At 33.6% G+C, this 15,226-nt stretch overlaps 1 protein-coding gene across 3 annotated transcripts in view; it reads right to left on the reverse strand.

Moving 5' to 3' along the window:
• The window catches only part of LOC145263141 (uncharacterized), a 336,481-nt gene that overhangs the window by 290,348 nt on the left and 30,907 nt on the right, over positions 1-15,226 (reverse strand). The window contains exon 1 of one of the 3 annotated variants that reach the window (XM_080120109.1): positions 12,044-12,224. The exons of the other annotated variants lie outside the window; for them this stretch is intronic. The gene's annotated coding sequence lies outside the window, so the exon portion shown is untranslated. Of the gene's footprint in view, positions 1-12,043; positions 12,225-15,226 lie in introns of those variants that run through there. 3 annotated transcript variants of the gene reach the window in all.

A 15,226-nucleotide genomic window follows, 5' to 3' on the forward strand; every position in this document is an offset into this window, starting at 1 on the left:
GTTTGTATTAGAAGGGACATTGCTGAAAAGGGCCGCACACGGCACTGGGTGAAGAAATCCAGAAAAACTGCCACAGACATCAGTGTGAGCAACCACCCACCTCCCAGGAAAGAGAGGGCGACGTGTTGACTGGTTGAGACAAGGAGAGGCTCAGTGTAAGAGAGAAAGGATGTTTTAACTATTCTCCAATGGAGAAGAGAGGAAAAGGTGTTGGATTCAGGAAAAAGAATTCTAAGGAAATTCGACTTGGAGTCAGCACTCCTCAATCATCAGGCTCTCAGAGCTTAAAGTTATGATGCTAACTAGACTGTGTTAATGGGAGATCCGTGACTACTTGTCTGGCCAGGCATCATTCACTGCTTGTAGTCAGTCACCTTAGATTAGGTAGTATTACTTTTGAACTGAAGAAAATAATAGTTTATCATTGTTTATAAACCAGAGTTCTGTTTTTTTGTGGTGAGGACTCTTCATTTGCAGCAAGCTGACTGGACCAGCAGAGGGATCAAGGTACCCAAAGGTGACACAAGAAACCTGGATACTACACAGGACCCCAAGGGATGATTGAATCGAGAAACAAAGCGCCCCACCAAGGAACAAGACATGCGAAGATGATCACTAGGCCACTTGTGACAAGACCACGCTCGAAAGGCAGGACCCTGTCATAGTTGAAGTGTCATTGTTTTGATAGACACATCAAGCCCAATGACTGGAAGTGATGTGTCCGTTCTTCCGGTTTTTGAGAAGCTGGTAAGTTTGGGAGTTGAATTGAAGAGAGTCTACCCCCCCCCCGAAAGCGAGATGACAAGTTTCAAAATGGAGACTAATAGAAACCCAGAGGCCAAATATTCACTTTTGATTTTTCTGTGTAACGATACCTTGGAAGTGGAATAAAATTTTCATATAAAACCAATCATTTGTTTTGGGTCATTTGAAACGTCTTTGTCCAACAGATTCCAGCTTCTCAAGAACGGATGGCGCATCCCCTACGTAGAGCCAAAAGATAGGCGACCAACAGCAGTTTAAAAGGTAAGTCGTACAATACATGTATGACGTACACGCACAGAAAAAAAATATATATATATATAAAATAAATTAAATATGTTTTTAACTCATTTCAAAGTGTTTTTTTAACATATTTTATTAACTGTTTGCTCATATATATATATATATATATATATATACAAACACACACACACAGAACAGTCTATTTCTTAGCGTATATGGAGTCTAAAGAGCAAAGTTTATTTAAATGTATGAATACTTTCAAAGAACAGTGTTTATAGTACTGTAGATATATAATAAGCTTAAAATGTATATTTATCCTAGAGCTCTATTAATATGGAGTATAAACATTAATAATTGTAAATTATAAATCAGTTTCAAAAGGATCAACAAACAAAATCAAATTGCGTGTACGATCGTTTCGGAAACGATATTCATTTTATTAAAATTGATAATAAACTTTGACAATAATTGACAAAGATTATGTTTTTCAATATAGTCTCCTCATCAGCACAAAGAGGGGGGGGGGTTGGGGGAGTTTAAGACACCAAAATAGAACTAGCATTTTTGTAGTAAGTAGAAGTTAGTGTCTCTAATGATGCTGTGTTAAACAGAGCCGAGAGGGAAAAGATAACGGAATACCAAGGTCTTATGTGACATGGAAAGAAATTGGAATCTTAGGAAGATCTCCATCATGCTAGTAATTATAGGAGCAACCTAACTCATGAAAAAGAATTTCAAAAACTACCTGGCAAATATACCCAGTGAACCAAGTGCAAGAGAAATAAATAATTGCACTTAAAGAGACGGTTAGAATCTTAAAAAGATCTCTCAGTTGGAATGAATGTTTAGGGTCTAGTAAAATACTCTATCCCCAGCTAGAATAAAATAAGATTGGTTCGGTTAGGTTGTTTTGTTTTACGGCATATCAACCTTTTTCAAGTTATTTAATGCCGAATCCAGTTATTTTGTAAATAGTATTCATGTGGTATCCATTTATTTTGTAGAAGGTTTTTATTCTTCAAGTTTTTTGTATTTCCAATCGATAGTTTGTAGTGTTTGGTTTGGTTTGGCTTGGTTGTTTTATAGTGGATTTTATCACTTTTATTCCCCACCTTGCAGAACATGAATGAGTTTTGCAATAGGAGAGGGAATAGGGTTACAATATTAATGTTTGGTACATTTTATGTTAGGAAACCAGTCAGGAAATGAGTGAGATAGAAAGAGAAAGGGGAAGAAGGAAAAGGGGAAAAAGGTGGGTTGTTTTGTTTGTTTTTGCAGAACATAATTAAGTTTTGCAAAAGGAAGTAGAAAAACAAAAAGCATCAATGTTCGATGCATTTCGTCTCAAGAAGTCAATATCTTCAGACAACCTGATCTGATAATACCAGAACAAAGAAAATTTAAAAAAAAAAACTAAAAAATGCAATACTGTTCTATTCAGAGGAATTCTTTTTACCTGTACAGTCTAGAGATAAAAATGGAATATATTTTAAATAAATGAATATATAAACAAGACTTAAAACGTAAACTGGATACTCTAATATCTGTGCAAATGAAATGTTTTAATCTTAAGGTCAAAGTTGAAATGTACTTTAGAAGTAATAGCAAAGGAATTTGAATTATACAAATATTTTCTTATCGAAACAAACGATCCTATCTTATCTCAAATATCATTCCATGGGAGAAACATAAGAGCAAATATTTTAATGCCATTTCCAGCAGACGTTATAAACACTTAAAAAAAACTTATTTAAATAGAAATTTTATTATACAGACAGAATAAGAAAAAAAAAATGTAAAACTGACACAAACATGTAATTGCTAAAGAAAGGCTAATTGCCCTCTACAAAATAATTCTTTATCAAACATCAAGCGTCAATCTACATTATTGTAAACTTGGAGAACAAAGCAGAGGAAGTCGCATTAGAATTAAAAGATGTTATAACCACACACAAATATAATACATTAATACTTAATCATTTTGGCAAATTTAAGGATAGCGGACAGTCGTTGATAGTCAAATGGAAAATCTAAATGTGGACTAAAATACAAAGTTTTATACAACTGATTGTGCTATACTAGATGTAACCAGCGTTGCCGGTATTAAACGTAACATTAAATTCCTTAAAAAAAAAAAACTGAAAAAAAAATTGAGTATTATGTTTTTTTTAACAGTTCACTTCTTGTGAGTAAAAAAAAAAAAAAAAAAAAATTAAATACTCAGCTGATATTGAAACCAAAACCTAAGACAGTGAGTCAAGTACGATAACCATTAAACCAGCTTGAAAGATGTTTAAAAAGTGTTTTTAAACTTACTCATTTTAACATAATGTGAAGAATTTGTGCATGCACAATCGTGAAGCAGTTGACAAACAGATAAACATCCGATGACCCACAGTACCAATTTTTCAATTTTGATGCTTTAGCAGCCCTTTTTTCAAATAATAGATTACTAGCAGGCCGCCTGGTGTTGCCCGGTTGTAAAATATGCTTAATATGATATTTTGATTAATGCAGATTTTATATTATAATATTGTATTAATTATTATATTGTATTCGATCCAATATATTGTAATGATTTAAAAAGTTAAAAATATAAAAAAATGACCCGTGTGCCACAACCAAGAATCAAAACCAAAACAGTTTACGATTTACTTTTTCCTTTGACGGTAATGCCTGAGCTATGAAGACATGTTTGCTGCAATGCTAAAAATTAAAACATGAACCAATAACACCGATTTTCTCCAGCTAAAACCCAAATATAAAGTTTTCAAATACACTATATATTAGGTTTCATGTCTAGACCAAAAACTGACAGAACAGTTTGGTAGGCAAAATTTTTAAACAAATATATATATACGCATACATAAATATATATATATAGAAAGAGGTTTGTGTTTACTATAACCTTTTATGCAAGTATAAATCATGTAGAATATCTGCATGAATATAATTACACGTAATAGTCAACTAAAGATGAGCATCCCATCAGAAAACTGAAAAAACTAATAGGAAATTAATTAAAATGAATGTTTAAAAGAATATGAAAATTAGCTATATATTTTGCAGATGAATGCAATTCAATGACACATATATAACAAAGTTGTATTTTATTTTTAAATAATTAGAAAAAAGGGCTTTTTAATGTGAATATCGATACACAAAGAATGTATTGGAGTATAGATAGATTGAAGACTATTATGATTAAAAATAGAATAGCTATGCTAAAGATAAAATGAGGAGGGGGGAAGTAAAACTGATGCAAAATATATAACGGCCAAATAAATGTGAACTGCCCTCTACAAAATAATTGTCAGCAAACAGTACAATCTACCAAGCAACAATATGCACTAGTGAAAACCTGAACAACAAAACAGAAAACCACAGTAAATGAAACGATACTATAATCACAACACATAATGCCCTACCTGGATGACCGTTTTTTAATTGTTAGTATCTATTATCATACTAAAGCTGTGTTAATCAACGTTTGTTTCCCTAAAACTTTTTCTTAGACATTCGAATCACACACAATACATGTCAAATATTTCTCAGCTTAGGATTGAGTTAAGTTTGAAATAAATCCTTTTAATATCGTAATTAGCCACAGTTTGCAAATAACTCACCAAGTGACCCACCTCGTAATAAATTTCTATCACGTTTCCCTCTATATGCTGCTTGATTCCACTTTCTTATTTTATACAGCAGGTATCATTCTCAATTCCTTCCCTCTCTCGCTCTCTTCATTAACAGTCTAAGATAATAAATAAAAGAATACAAATATGGAAACAAAAGGAAATATCACCACAAGTATTCAAACTATTTAACCCATAGCTGCAGAGTGAAAGAGAGAGAGAAAAAGCAGAAATGGACTAACTTTGGAGTTTGTGTACATTTCTTTTTAATCCAATTGGCTTTACAACCCCCTCTCCCCCAGTTCAAATTATCTAACTCACACTCAATGAGCAACTAAAGTGACATATATATCAGGTTGAAAAGAAAATTCTTGTGGTTTGTAACTTTTAAATTCAGATGAACATATCTCGGTTCAAACAAAACTTTATTGATTGAAATAAGCACCGTCAGAATCAATAGACTTTTGCCAACGCAAAACAAGTGTATTTACGCGTGTAATTTTTTGTTCTGGTTGCAATAAAGTCGCAGAAGGTTTTTGATATCGCTTAAGTTTTTGAAACATTTCTCATGCAGAAAGTTGTCAAGATACTTGAAAAAGTGGTAGTCAGTAATGAGAGGTCTGGAGAGCATGGCGGATGAGGCAGAGTTTTGTAGCCCAATTCATTCAATTCTGCAGGGTCGGTTTAGCAAGGTGCGGCCGGGCATTGTTATAGAGGAGAATTGGGCCTTTTCTGTTGACTAATGTTGGGTGTTGTTAAAGTTTCTAATGCATTTCATCCTTTTTTTTGACAGTACTTCTCGGCCGTAATAGTTTCGCCTGCATCCAAAAAGCTAATGGATGTGACTGGTCACAAATCACCAGACACTCAGCATAATCTTTTGGTGCAACTCTTCTTCGGGAAGTGTCATGAAGCTTCGTCACCATTTAACCACTGAGCTGAGCGTCATCAGTTGTCGCAAAGAACCCACTTTTCATCACAAGTCACAATCGGCCGAGAAACAAGTCGTTCTTGTTGCGTAAAACGGAAGATGAAACTTCATAATGGTGTTTCTTTTGATTGCCATTCAATTCAAGAGACACCCATTTATCAAGTTTTTTTTTTTGTCTTTCCAATCTCTCTCAGCTGGTTGGAAATCATTGTATACATTACATCTAATTCAGAAGCACGTTCTTGAACAGATGTGTGTGGATTGGCTTTGACTAAGGATCTTGATTGTTAACATCCGATGGCTGACCACTACGTTCATCTTCAAGACATCATTGCTGCTATGAAATTTCTTTAACCACCATTGTGCTATGTGTTCAGTAGTGGTTCCTGGACCAAATGCTTTGTTGATATTGCAAGCTGTTTCAGCAGCTTTTTGGCCTAGCTTGAATTGAAATGATAAAATTGTGTGAATTTGCTTTTTTCCATCTTGTATTCAACGTTTTGAAAAGACAATTGTTTTAAAACCATTGTAATTTAAACGATTGTAATTTAAACAATTGTAAATCAAAACGATTAGATTGAACGAAAAACTGTTTAAAATGATACATAAAGTAAAGGTATTATAATGAAAACTCATTTGAAAATACATCATTTGAAATCAAAATTTAAAATTCCGCAAGAACTTTCATCTCAACCTTACATAAATGACTTAATTTGATTCAGCGATTGAAGGAGATTAAGTGACTTACTTGACAAAATAATTTTCCAACGAAAGACTAAAAATTAAGTTGTAAAAATTTTTTTATATAGTTTTCAAGATTAAAAAAAGCTTCCAAGACATATACTTGTAGTCATCCACATACAGTAGTGTTTCGTTGTATCACAACTCACCAGTGCAGCTAGACTAGCACCTCTCCCAAACCAAAGATCGAACCTAGAACCATCACGTAGATGGCCAGTAGTTCTACCCACCAACCCACAGGAGCGGCACCCATAAATAACCCCAAATGTCCATTTCAAACAAACATTCGTCCACCACTTTTATAGTGCTCAAACCACTTGTTTACAAACAAACAGTGAGCCTCACATATTTTTTGTCAGCATTTTTTCTCCATGGCATACTTTATTAAATAAAATAAATGTTTTTTGTCTCTTGGTTCTATTTTCGATCCTTTCCAACTTCCGAATAACAGTCTTCACATCTGGCGGGAATCACCATGTTTATCATAAGTCCGAGTACTTTCCAATCCTTCAGGATGCATCGTCCTGGATAAATTAATCTAACTGGTTTTGAACAATTTATAAAGTTTTTTTTTTTTCTTTTTTATTGATTAATTATCCTTTTTTTTCCATTGGTTAAAATGTATTCCTGACGATGAATCCTGAAGGATTGGAAAGTACTTGGACTTGTGATAAAGATGGTGATTACATCAGCCAGTCACCACCAGAAGTGAAGACTGCCATTCGAAAGTTTGAAAGGATTTAAAATAGAATTAATAGACAAAAAACGTCTATTTTATTTAATGAAATATGCCATATATATGTAATGAAATAAATTCCACAGACAAACAACATCGTAGCCCACAAGAGCCATGACAGTCAATGAATCAAAAGTCCAAGACTCAAGTTGCTCAGTTGGTAGATGGCTTGCCTCGCATGCAAGAGGCTCGAGTTTCGAATCCCGAGTTCGGATGTATCTAACTGATGAGCCCAAAATGAGGGCGAAACTCGAGTCTTGGACTTCCGATTTATTGATTGTCATGGCTCTTGTGGGCTGCGGCATTGTTTGGCTGTGGAATTTATTATATATAATCTTTTACATTCTGAAAATCATATATATATATATATATATATATATATATATATATATATATATAAAATGAAGGTAGCAAAAGAAGTCTATCATAAACAAAGCAAAAACTTATCAATATACAAAAGGCTCAACATAGTTAAGAGGAGCAATTAAAACAAATTAAAGATGAGTAATAAAAGTTAGATATAACTTTATTCTAACATTAGATCAATCTATAAAAATGAAAATGTGTGTGTGTGTGTACACTTCTCCACCAAATAACTGTCAATTTTCCGTCTACAGACTCGAAATTTGACATAAGGGGTATTGAGATTTGGGAAAATCTTTTTAATCGGTTTTCGGTCAGAAATTTGGCTGTTAAGGGCACAAAGTTCAACAATTTGACCTTTGAGAACTGATTATATATATGTTATTATAAATTGAATTTTTAAAAATATTCTTAATGCTGCAATATTTTAAGTTATAAATTTATATTATTTTTTATTAGAATATCTTGTCCTTTTCTTTTCCAGTTTTATCAGCTAGTCCTTTACTTTTCTATGTTTAAGCTTAACCATATTACTTTTCATGCTTGCATTTTTTTTTATTGCAATCCATTTTTCTAGGCTTCCATTAAATTCACTTGTCTTTATTTAATTTTAGTCTTATTTTTTGCCCCCACAAACACATATGTAATAACAATGTACAGCACTCGTCTGCTTTCAATAAAATCTCCCCAATTATCTCCCTTCCATGCTTTCATTCTCTGTTTCACTTGTTACTTCTCTTTTCATGACAGTGAATTAATAGCAACAGTAATCGCTGAAGCGACGTGGTTGCTATCGAAACCAGTCGTAAATAGCGTCACTAGCAGTGTCAGAAATTTCGTGAAAATAGTGAATAATTCCACCCCATCTTTCCAAGCTTATAACTCCTCGAAAAATGTAATTCAAGCCCTAATTTATTTTTTCAATTAAAGGAGTAAGGACCAAGGTTTTATTTAAAAAAAAAAACAAAACAAAACAATGTGTTTTTTTTTTTTTAAAAAGGTTTTAAACTTCGGACTTTACAGGTAAATTTCTAAAAAACTGATTTTTTTTTTTGTTTTAAATTTGAATATATTATTTATTGACCTTTTCTCTTCAATTTGTGATATATAAACCTATTAAACATAAATTAATTATTTACTTTTTAATAGACATTTCAAAATGAGAGGCGTAAATTATTCGACCCCCTATCTTTCTAAGCTTATAACTCCTCGAAAAATGTAATTCAAGCCCTAATTTTTTTTTCAATTAAAGGAGCAAGGACCAAGGTTTCATTAAAAAAAAAAAAAAAAAGACAAAAAGAAAAAATGTGTTCTTATAAAATAAGGTTTTAAACTTCGGACTTTACAGGTAAATTTCTAAAAAACTGATTTTTTTTTTTGTTTTAAATTTGAATATATTATTTATTGACCTTTTCTCTTCAATTTGTGATATATAAACCTATTAAACATAAATTAATTATTTACTTTTTAATAGACATTTCAAAATGGGGGGGGCGTGAAAATGGGGGGGCGTGAAAATGGGGGGGCGTGAATTTAAAAAAAACGTTTGTCTAAAATATTATATTCGGTTTATTGGAAAGAACATAAAATTTCACATTGACCCTGAAAATATCGTAAAAATAGAATCAATAGAAAAATTTTGATAGATTTTTAAAATTTAAAAATTTAAAAATATTGAGTTTAAAAATTGAAAAATATTGAGTTCGGAAAATTCATTACTGTTTTAAAAAAAAAATAAAAATATTTTTATTACTTTTAAAACAACTGTAATAGTTTATTTTGGAAGTATAATCCATAAAGAAAATAAATAACCCACTTTTAACAGAGAAATTACGAGATTTTTATATTGTATTCGCAGTTTCGTGTTAGGGGTGTCAAAAATTCCTACAAAAATTCTGATACTTCTATAGCGTCACTCACCTCCTTACATATTTTTAAGATTTTGAAGACCAGAAAATTCATCATACTTTTTCTTTACTGAACGAAAATTGAAAAAAGATTTTTACAAAATAGTTGGTGATCTATAAACTGTAATAATTGTTTGAAATTGGGTCAAAAATGAGTTAGCAATGAAGCTTTAAAGCAGTTCTAAATTACTAAAACTGACACTTTACCGTATATTGAAACACTACCGTGTTTAAATGATATATAAAGCACCAAAATACGATTAAAATAAGCAATTTAATTCAATAAAGAAGTTTAAAGCAATTAAAATAGCACCGCCTGGGAGGAAAAAAAGAAAAAAAAAACAGAACGGAGGTGGTCAAAGTTCATAGCAATCGATTTTTCTCCTGATGAGATGATAGCCGAAAGAGCTCTAGAGAGATTTCTGTTAATGTTGAAATGTGTATATAAATTTTATGCCTCCAAACATAATTCTTTATGCTTTACCGTCATAAATGACATGAGCACGTTAGATCATCGAAGTTAAGGGATGTTGAACCTGATCAGTACTGAAATGGGTGACGATTTATGAATTCCAGGTGCTGCATGTGCTCTCTGCTTATCTCAGCATTGTTTCCAGTCGTCCTGGATTTCTTGACACTGTATTCCAGCAGTGCTGATTCAGGAAAATTGTGGTTGAAATTGCACAACCTTGGCCTCACAATTACACGTGCAGCTACCCTTACAGATAGAAAGATACAAACCATTGTCTCTTGAGACTGAACGGAGGTATTGATCGATCGATCGACTTTCAGGAAAAGAAGAAAAACAATACAGAGAAGACAAATAGTGATATTGTTCAAGTAAGCCACTCAGGTTTGTTTGTAACAACCTCATAATCGTAGATATGACATAGATGCAAATGTCAACATGGCGAATGGATCGTAGGTGCGAGTAATACATTCCGGAAATTTTAAGAAATGTTATCATTGTTAACCATAAACATAAAAAAAAGCAAACAATTGACAGAAAAGATGGGTCGACATTAACTATAATATCAAGGGCAAAATCTGTGTGTTTGTATCTGTGTGTTTGGATATCTGCTAAAAACTTTTGACAGACGCGTCGGAATGTGACAAAACCGATATCATTTTAAACCTCGAGCTTTCGGACAACAAATATTGAAAAATAGGCCAAAAGCATTAATTCCTTGACCCTTAACTGAGCAATTTTCTACAAGGAGTCACATTTTTCGACAATATTTTCGCAAGTCATCCCCTTTTTTGATTTACTAGCCTTAATTTCGACGTTCGCGACTTCAAGTTTTTCCATGGACCCAACGACAAAGACGTCACTTTTTTTTCCTCCTTCACGTTACGGGTTCAAACCTGCTTGCCTATGAATACATTTTTTTTTTTTGCTTAACTAACATCCTTATACACACCTCCACACACCCGGGCAATGCTGGGTATCTAGGTTAATACATATATATATTCATTTTTATACTATGAAAAGGTTAGTAATTGCAATTAAGAATAGGAAATTGAATCAAATGTTTGTAACAGGTCTTCTTCCTAAGATTAAGGGTGGTGGTGTTTGATCAACACTGCTGGGGAGCCATGATGTAATATACTGTTTTGTTTTTAAATCCCCGAAACAGTGTTTCATGGTAAACAACTGATGATCCCTTGAAAAATAAAAAAAATTGGTATTATAGTAAATTCGAGAGAGTTGATGCAGTGATTGCAGGTGATTAAATGACTTACTGACTAGATGGTTTTTTAACGAATGATAAAAAGTAATTTTTTGTATAGTTTTAAAGGTTAAAAACTTCAAAGACTATATATATGACAAAAATCCTCAATTCTTGACAGCACCTGTTTTGTAGCGCAGAAACAATGATAATTATGTTAGTTTTTGAATATTTTCCGCCCCCACTAATCAGAAGAATAAGAACTCATTAACTATAAAAGAAAATAAGGTAAATCCCCCAAAATCCAAACAGTAGTTGCAATTGTTATATATATATATATATATATATATATATATATATGTGAAAGAGAGAGTATAAGGATTAATAATTGTAAATTATGAATCGGTTTCAAAATGATGATTTTGTCTATCCTTTTGAAACTGATTCATAACTTACAATTATTAATCTTTATACTCAATATTAATATAGCTCTAGGATAAATATACCTATTGAGCTTATTATATATTTACAGTACCCTGAGTACTGTTCTTTTTTAAGTATTAATACATTAAAATAAACTTTGCTCTTTAGACTCCAGGTCTAATTTCCTCTATAACATATATATAACATGTCTGCCTGTCTCTCTCTGTAACGGATTTGTTACCAGTTATAGAGATTGGCAGTTACCGATATCTAGGCTGTGTATTGGATTACTTGAAGGTCGAACGTCGTCGTTTGTAGTTGGGACAGCGTAATAAACAATCAATAATAAAAAGCAAATTTTAGAGTACATTAAGAAGATATAAGGACGCACGCTAAAACAAGGTTACATATTTACATATATTCGAAGATTATTTATTCACACAGAAGTATTGAATAATAAAAAGGGTGTTTGTGTGTATAATACATGATGTTAATTGTCTGTTATACGTATGAGATCATTGTATGGCGTTAGAAAGTTCGTTGCGTATATATTTTTGTGCATACGTGTGTCTGGATGTGTTGAATGTTCATCGTGTCTGCGTATGTGGGTATATACAAGAGTGCATCCTTACCTTAAAAGGATTATGCTTCTGTCGAGGCGTGTGTTAAAAGTGTGTCCCTCACATGGACAGTCAGACAAGAAAGAACGTGTTTTCACGTCAATGACTCGAATGGAAAGAGAGAGAGAGAATGAAAGCGGAAGTGACTAGAGTGAATATCACACCGCCTATCGGCTAAAATGGGAATCACGACAAGGGCAGGTAATAGGTGCATAATTGAAATTGTGTGCGATCTGTGTCAATACATATTAATTCAAAAAGGCATGTGCCCATATTACTCCCCCACCAGTTAGCCGGAGGCTAAGGAAAAAAGTTTACATCAGAAAAAAAAATATCAACAAGAAGAGTTCAATGCTTCTATAACTGTATGGAATAGTCATAGGACGATGTGAATTTTGAGTGTGAAAGATTGTAGTATGTGCAAGTGAACTGCACAGTTGCGGTTGGCACCAATTTTGTTGCACATGTGGGTTGGGTCATGGACTCATTGCTGACATATCAGAAAAACAAGATGTTTTTTTGCTATTTCTTTTTTATTGTACTCGATTGTGGAGGAATGCTTAATCATTGGGTGTGAATGATTGGATAGTCTATTCTGCTGATTTGTTTATTGTGTTTGTTGTACATATATGTGTGAGGAGCTGATAATTTCTATTGTAGTTAAGAAATAATTGTTCATTATAAACCACTATGTTCGATTGTTCTTGACCGACATTAATGTTTATGTAGAATCAAGTCGTCTTACCTCATATAGTCTGTTTGTTTTTTATGTGCATCTTTGATGCAAAATTACATGTGACCGGCTTCATGTCGAGGCGAGAAGAGAAAAAGAGACGAAGAGAATGGAAACGAATATACCAGGGTCAAAGGTCACAGGAAATAGCTCATGTCATGTCACCCGTCATGTGCCAGGTGACATTGCTTTGCGTGCGTGTTACATGTGCATAGCATGCTTTATGTCTGTGTGTTCAAGCTAGACACAAAGGGAGTTTAGCAGTCATAAGGCTTCCTATAATACTCCCCCTACCCCCAGATAGCTTGAAGCTAAAAGAAAGAAAAAAGATGAAAAAGCATGCAGATGTAAATGATCAATGTGTATCAGAACGAAAAAGAAAATTTTAATAAGAAAAGAAAAAAATAGCGACAAAGAGTAATGTGTTGTCACATCAACAGCTCAAATGGAAAGAGAGAGAGATAGTGGAAGTCACTAGAATGAATAGCACACTACTTGTTGGCTAAAATGAGAATCACGACAAGGGCTGGTAACCGGTGCATTATTGAAATTGTGTGCGATCTGGAAATGCATATCCGTTCAAAAAGGCACGTGCCATATATCTATTTTTGGATCTCTATATAAAGAAGTCAAGTTTTCTGTGAAATGATTGTTTTTTATGTATATTTGTGGTTAACAATAATAGCATTATATATACATATATATATATATATGCAGAATTCAAACTTAAACGGTTTAAAGACCCAAACAAGTGCAGAATTTATTACAATGAATATACATATTTATTTATTAAAATTAAATTTGATATACGGATTTTTTTTTTTTTTAATTTTTTTTTTTACACATACCATGGTGGAAATGCTTGCTTCAGATGTTGTTGCAGTGTAAGATTCAGACTTTTTATTACTTCATTTATATATATATAAACCTGGCCAGGACCAGATGAGTGACCATTTGGAAACGCTAGACGCTGTACGTGCTTTTTGCTTATCTTGGCATCGTTTCCAGTCATACTAAGCTTATATTTGCAACTGGAATTAAAACAGTGGGTATCCGTATTCTGACAGTACTGAACCATTATATATATATATATATGTATATATATATATATATATATATATATTTATTTATGCGAGAGAGAATGACATGCACATATAGAAACAGACACAAAGGAAGACAGACGTCATTCAGCATCTGTCACAAATCAATATTATTTGTAAACAACTGTTTTGTTTACTTGAATAATTTCAACTAATATTAAAAACGAAATCAAAAACAATGAAAACTTGAATCAATTTGTCAATTTCTTTTACGTTCTTAGAATCCCAATTGTAAAGGTAATTTAAAACGTCTACCAAGTCCGAGACTAGTGCTGAATTTATAACACTGCATGACGACCAGTGTTCCACTTTTTCCCCAACCTGTCTCATCGGCCGTCCCGATTCTCTACATGCCCCCTCCACTTTATGACCGCAAAACCGGGGTTTTGTGGTCACTTGTTGAAACAGTTCTGTATAGTTGTGAGTTGGTCTTCGCATTTGTGAAGATAATGGTCTTGGTGGTCGTGTTATTCCCATGCTGCGTTGTGAGATCGGACTTGTTGGTTTGTGCCTGATCAGGTCTTGGTTATTCATCTCCATATCTGTGTCAGATGTGTCATCTGCCATCACTATGTCAACATCTTTTTCACATCCATCCTCCCGTGTATGTCATATGGGAACACGCTGTCCTCCATTCTTGGCTTTTGAGGAGGTGATTGAAAAGGTGGTTGTATAAGCAAATAATCTGGAGTGTCCATGATAGGTTGGATCTTACGGAGAAAATGACAATTGTGTAGTGTGATCCTGCTGCTTCCATCTAACAGTATCTGGTATTGTCTATTACCCATGGTCTCAACAACTCTCCCCGTTTCTGCCCATCATCATGGATATAGCCCCTCCTGATTGTGCACCTGAATGGATTTGCCAACCTGAAGCTGTTGGAGTGGACAACTGTGCATGTTATACTGTTCTTTGTTTAGCACATGCCTTTTTGCCATCGCCCTTTCTCTTAGTTCTTTAGTTTCTGTACACTAATCATGAATCTGGTGCTTCTGACAAAGTATAGGGAGGTGATCCCTTATTCTTCAACCATATAGCATTTTAGCTGGTGATAATCCGATGTCCTATATATCGCTAACGTTCAGCATTCCTTGTCAGTGGCCGCAGCTGCCATGATTCTATGCCAGGTTATAGTTTTAAATTTGAGGTCATGTGTGTACGTGGCTGTGATTGATGCTTGCATGGCCCCCTCGATTTGCTTAGTATCGGTCGTCCTTCATCTGCTATGTTTTGTCGGTGCCGGGTATTGAGAAGTGCAGTCCGATGCAGCCTTAATTTTTTCAGGAATGTGCTTAATCCAGAACCTGTACATTAAGGACCGTTCTTTGAAAGAAAACAAGTCGGGGTTCTTTGTTTTCCAGG

Source organism: Euprymna scolopes, chromosome 38 (genome assembly GCF_053919585.1).
Source record: "Euprymna scolopes isolate OS-2025 chromosome 38, ASM5391958v1, whole genome shotgun sequence".
In the NCBI taxonomy this organism is placed as follows: domain Eukaryota; kingdom Metazoa; phylum Mollusca; class Cephalopoda; order Sepiida; family Sepiolidae; genus Euprymna; species Euprymna scolopes.